This window comes from Oreochromis aureus, linkage group 6 (genome assembly GCF_013358895.1).
Source record: "Oreochromis aureus strain Israel breed Guangdong linkage group 6, ZZ_aureus, whole genome shotgun sequence".
Classification (NCBI taxonomy): domain Eukaryota; kingdom Metazoa; phylum Chordata; class Actinopteri; order Cichliformes; family Cichlidae; genus Oreochromis; species Oreochromis aureus.
Window position 1 is genome coordinate 38,831,277 of NC_052947.1, and position 6,477 is coordinate 38,837,753.

Below are 6,477 nucleotides of genomic sequence, written 5' to 3' on the forward strand. Positions count from 1 at the left end.
TGGTAGAGCCTGCCTGACAGTTTTGTTTTTCATACTGGTAACATTTGGTCATTTTAAAATCTGATATGTTGTTGCAAAACAAATAAATTTTCCTAACATTTTATGAGTTCTTACATAAAATGTAAGTTAATGTAAGTTCTTATGTTAATGTTGATTACTTGTATGCACTGTCTGCTCGGATCAGCTGGGTTTGTAGGGTTTCAAAGTTGCAGAGCGCCCTCTGGTGGACAGACTGTTTGTTGAATGGTATTTCTCCTGTCTCTTCAGTCTTGATTTATTGGTCATTATAAATGCTGACACAGATATATTAGTAAATAGGTAATATCAGCCGATATATGGGTCCCACTGATAGAGCAGACTAATTATTACATTTATTTCTATTACTACTTTTATTGTTATTTAAACAGCTGTAATGAATATGGGATAAATAAAATTGCAGCAGAGCCCGGTTCTGTCGGAGATTTGTTCCTGTTAAAAAGGGTCAGGATAAGAGCAGCGATTCCCAAACTGTGTAAAAATTGGACAAATTGGGTCTAAAAAGTCAAGCCAACACAGAATTGCCTTAAACCGCCATTCTTCTTAATGTCCACCAGGGTGGGGGAGGGTGTATACGTGGCTACAAAAACACTTATGGGACTATAAAAGTGTCAGATTAACCGTGTCTACAACTCTAGTAAAACCAGCACTGCTAGATTATGAAATAATCTCACATTAATCTGTACAATCTGATCTCTTTTTGCAGCCTGAGGAGTCGCCACCTGCTGGACATTGTTAAGAGTGCAGGTTCAACACAATTCTCCACTAGCTTCAGTTTTCACAGATGCGTCATAGTGGTTTCACAGAGTGCTCTGAAAAAGTGCCTTAACAAGATGAATGTTGTTTTTTATGATATAGAATATCTAACACACATTTCAGTCTCTCTTTCCATCTGCTGAGTTCAAAACTGGAACCAGGAGGAAAAGTGACCGGGAGACAAATAAGAAAAAAAAAATTGCCTCTGTGCTTCACCACAGTGGATTTCTAATCAGTGATTAAAATGCAGACTTTCACGTTTAAATCATTAGATTTTACAACAATTGCATACAATTTTTTGTACTAATTTGCATTCTATTGCTTTTCAATGTAATTTGAAATATGAGGCACAAAGAGAAACCAGTACGAGCGAAGGTGGCAATCATTACGTTGAAAGGAACTAAATAAACCTGTAAGAACAAACACTTTAGGACACAGGTGTCGAACTCCAGGCCTCGAGGGCAGGGCTGGACTGGGACAAAAAATCGGCCCGGGCATTTTGACTAGAGACCGGCCCACCAGGTATTATGGTAAAAACCATAAAGCCTTTGAATGAAAACAAACATCGTTGTGACAGTGATGTACACTGTCTTGTTGGTATATATGTATCAATCTAGAACTTAACTTAAACCTACACCATCCTCCCTATTCTGGTATTCTAAACAGTACTTAGCCGAAACCCAAAGACTGCTTGGTCAAGTTAACCTCCTGAACTTTCTACAACACATGGTGGAAACCTGAAATTAAGACAGAGAAGACTAGAGGTGAGACATGACCATTACTGAATATTAAAAATAATAAATGACAGATTTAGTGATATTTTCATAAACTATTTATTTACCACATCAATAAACAGCATGGCAGGGCAAAATATTTTTTCTAACATGGCAACCTTTAAAAAGTGAAAGGAGACAGAAAGAAAGGTGAGAAAGAATAAAACTTCCTCACTCAAAACTTACCATCAAAACTTAATTTTGATGGCATTCTACACAGTACTGGTACAGTATCTAGAAAATGTGGGAAAATACTGGCATCATATACAGTACTTACTTCTGAAGAAATTATGTTGGGACCCTGAAAAAAATTACTATGTACAATAATGGATTTCTATACATTTGACATCAGATGAAAACTTTGGTTGTATGATTCAGATAATTATTTGTTAAAAGCTAGAAATTTTAAAAGAGAATAAGAAAGAAACGTATTTTTTGTTCCCCCCTTAATGCCCTACCTGCCCCCCCTGACAAAACCTTGCTAGATCCGCCCCTGCACAGTTACCAGCAAAAGGATCCTGGTGTTATTTGTCTCTCAGAAACAGTTCATAACTTCCCTTCATCCCTCCAGCAAACATCAGCTGATACTAGAAATTAATATTAAATAAATTCTAACAACAGCTCATCAAGTTTAAAGGTGCTTCTGTTGTTTAACGCGACCTCCGCTGGTTTGCTCTTTCTGACGCAGAGAGAAAAGCCGATCAGCTGATCATTGATCATTGATCAGCTGATCGGGACAAATCGCGTTGCTTTTCACCTCAACTTTAAAGTTCGACCTCCTCGGCTGTAATTGGTCCAGCCCAGAGTCGATCATGACCAACTGGCCAATACACCACTATTCATTTATACCGTTGAAAAAAATAAAAGAAATAAAACCCCATCGGCCCATAAAAACGAAAAATCACGAGCGGCCCACCGGGCAAATGCCCGGTATGCCCGATGGCCAGTCCAGCTATGCTCGAGGGCTGGTGTCCTGCAGGTTGTAGATCTGTCCTTGATCCATCACAGCTGATTTAAATGGCTAAATGACCTCCTCAACATGTCTTGCAGTTCTCCAGAGGCCTGGTAATGAACTAATCATTTGATTCAGGTGTGTTTAGTGATGTGTCCTGTGTGTCGAAGCTTCGAATCGCGCTTCGGGTAATCTCGGGGGCGTGTCTGTGAAGCGCGTATCGAGGCTTGCTTTGATTACGTATGCAGTGACGTTCGAGGCTTCGCGGGCAGTCCGTACCACGTGACTGATTCGGGAACTGGTTCACTGGTTCGCGCCAGATTCGAAATAAAATGGGCAGCAAAACACAGCTGATTCCCCATCACATTGTGTTGCGGAATTGGATTGTTTACGTGCTACATAGTTACTTGAGCATTTCTTCTTCGATGGAGCCAGCAAGGAAGAGATTTGTTTTCTCTTCTAATAAAGTATGCACACAGTAATAAATATCACAAATGATAAGTACCATAATATAAATAAACAACACTACAGATCCTATAACCTGATTTATGTCTTTTAGTTTATTAAAAGTGAAGCGCCACACAGTTTGTGTCATTATCCAGATGTACATAAGCATGATTACACAGTTATAGGGGCGGGTTTTGATTATCGAATAAAATCGATTCTCGCTTGGAAAACGTGATATTGTTTAATTAAAATCCTGAATCGATTTTTAATATAACTTTATTTTGCCCGAAATGCCAGAATCTCAGGTTAAACCTCACAAAAATTTCAACAACCACCAAACAGCTAAAACAGTAAGTGACAGCAGGTACACGGATTCTGCACAAAGACGCAAACACAAAGCGCGGAACCGCTGACGCATCAGAATCAGTGAGATGTCGCCTTTCTCACCCGACGACATGGACACGGTCGGGGCTGAAAGGACAGCTCACTGATTCTCATGTGTCGGCGGGTCCGCGCTTCGTTTTTACGTCTTTTTGCGCTGATTCTGACACTGCAGGTTTTATTTCTCTCCAAACAATATTGACTGAACCAGCAGCAAAAGAAGATCCAAACTACGCTTCACATAAACATCGTCATGAATTCCCTCTGACTTTTGCTGTTTTGCTTCCACCACGATAAAAAAAAATCACACTTCATGCACAGCTCTCTCTCCCTCTCTCTCTCTGTACTTGAAGAACAGTTTCCCGTCTAAAAATCTGTTTTCTGCATTATTCCCTTGCTTGTTACGCACAAGTCTACCGTTGTTTACAGCGCTGTCAGCCGCTGTTTTTTTCCTTTACTTACTACCGAAAAGAAAACCTAATTTCTGCTGTTCAATAGGCTACCAAACAAATTTAAACTTTTTAAAATTATGCAAAATTGCAAAACGCTTAGCAGTGTCTCTAAACCTCTGTAACTTTGCTTTGCTTCATTCAGCAGCATCAGGTAATGTTCATATGTTGATTAATGGTTTTCTTTCGTTTTTGATCTGCTGCAGAATATTTTTATAAATCGTATTTCTGTTTTATCCTTAGCTGCTTTGACACAAAGGCATCTGCTGTGATGCTCACACCTTTGATAAAGTCTCGCAAGTGTCAGCTTCCCTTTTATAGACATAAAAATATAGAAATGTACTGATCCATGATCTGAATTATAATATTTCTGACTGAGGCACAATTTCCCCTGATCGATCGAATCGATTCTAGAAATCAGTGACAATACGCAGGCCTAACAGTTACACAATCATACCAAAACTCTGTCCTGATAGTTTCCACTTTCTCTTTTGTATCAGACATACTGAGACAATATTTGGGATAAATAACCACGAAAACAATCTATTTATTCAGTTTAGAGGTTTACACATCACATCATTATAATCACAGAGCCTATTTCACTTAAATCGTCCACTTGATGGCGCAGTAGAGCAAATGAATCATCACAATGCTTCGAACCATGAGTCGACCAGTTGGATGGAAAGCTTCAGCTCATCACGAGGCTTCATCTCACCATCACTAGGTGTGTTGACCCAGGGTGATATCTAAAACCTGCAGGACACCGGCCCCCGAGGCCTGGAGTTCGAGACCCCTGTTTTAGGACAACAGCTTCTGGAAGCTCACTTACCTTTAATGATGATGTCAGCAGGGGGAGGAGGGGTCCAAACAAATATCGGCAGGATACAATCAAAACTATCCTAAACGTTTCATCGCATCAGCAGGAGCTAAAAGTGAAGCTTGTGTTTGCATAAAACAAGTCAAACAGTATATTCATGGAAATTATGGAAAACTAAAGCTAAACGTTTTTTCATATGTATTGATCCTGAAGTCTTACCTTACAAAATTATTAATTACATCTTATTGTGAAATTCCTCCAGGGCAAAGGCTCGTGTTAAGCAGGATGTGTCCGCCGTCAGAGGATTCTATTCATTTCCTTCCAGTGCTGTTTCAACACTGGAAGGAGATTTTCCTTTATAATCTCCTTCCAGTGTTGAAACAGCTGAAACACTTTAACCAGCTTTGTCAACCAGCGTTTCACTTATACAAATTAAAATGAGTTTCATCAGTTTGTCAGAAGTAGAGATGAGCAGAGGTTCACCAGTCTGAAAAAAATCCACATCTACTAATTGTGCAGCTATTTCAGAAAAATGTTTTTAAAGTAAAACTGCAAAGCATTTAAACGTCATCAGAAGGTCCAAAGGACCTGGAGAAATCTCTGTGCGCTGAGGGCAATGGACAACTGAGGCAAACTGGAAAACTGCTCTGCAATTGTGCAAGACAAGTCCGGTTTGTCGATGTGTCGAGTGAGCCTCCGAGAGTGAATCTGAGGGAATAAAAACAGTCCTGTCCAAGTGGTTTATGAGCTGTAAATACTGAGGACTACAAAGGCAACATTTCCTGGCGAGATGACGTGGAGACTTCTTTCATTCATGCAATGAAGCCAATGAAGAGAAATGAGTATAGGAGAAATCTGCTCTCTCTTTCTAGTCCCTGTCGGTACTCTTACTAAAGCATTTTGGATTAACTGAAAGCTTTTCGGGGAGTTTTTAGGACATCCTGATAATAATGAATTAAAGTAGTCCAGCCTAGAAGTAATAAATGCACGAACTAGTTTTTTAGCATCACTCTGACACATGATATTTCTAGTTTTAGAGATATTGCACAAATGGAAGAAAACAGTCCTACATATTTTTTAATATGTGCACTGAAGAACATATGCCGGTCAAAAAAGACTCCCAAGGTTGCTTACAGTGTTACTGCAGTCCAAGGTAATGCCATCAGTAAGAATAGGGTTAGTAAGAATCTGGTTATTTCTAGGGCTGAGTATGATAACCTCAGTTTTATCTAAATTTAGAAGCATAAAATTTTAGTTCATCAGGGTCTTTATATCTGTAAGAAATTCCTGCAGTTTCAGCTGCTCAGTTTCATTTACTCCTGCTCATCTTGAGCACCCTCTGCTGGACCTCTACATGAACTGCAACCAAATGCTGTACAATTGGATCAAAGCGAGAACCGCCTCTCTGTCGCTCTCTGGTGGACAAACAGTGTAAGGACACCATTTCCATATCAAATGACAGATCCCCGTATTCTCTGGACTTTCACAGTATGGACAGTCGCGATCAAAAGGGGACTCTGCAGCTGTGGAACAAAAATGTCGTTATTTTATTTTTATTATTTTCTTCTTATTTTTTTTCTCCATCTAATTTTAGTCTAAAGTGCTCAAGTCAAAGGCAACTGGACTTAACCTCTGGTGAGGTTATAACCTTTGAGCTGATCCTGACACGCCTGAACACGTCAGGACATGTTCATGAGTCGTTGCCCCGCCCTGCAATCAGCTGAATTCTGGTCACGCAGGTGGGTGGTGGTTAAAACGTTTTGGAATGGATCTCTCTGCTTTTATAGGCAGCTGACAGTTGGTGGTGAAGACCTCCACCTCTGCTCTGCCGTGTTGAAACCACCTCCAAGGTCGAGCCCCCACCCA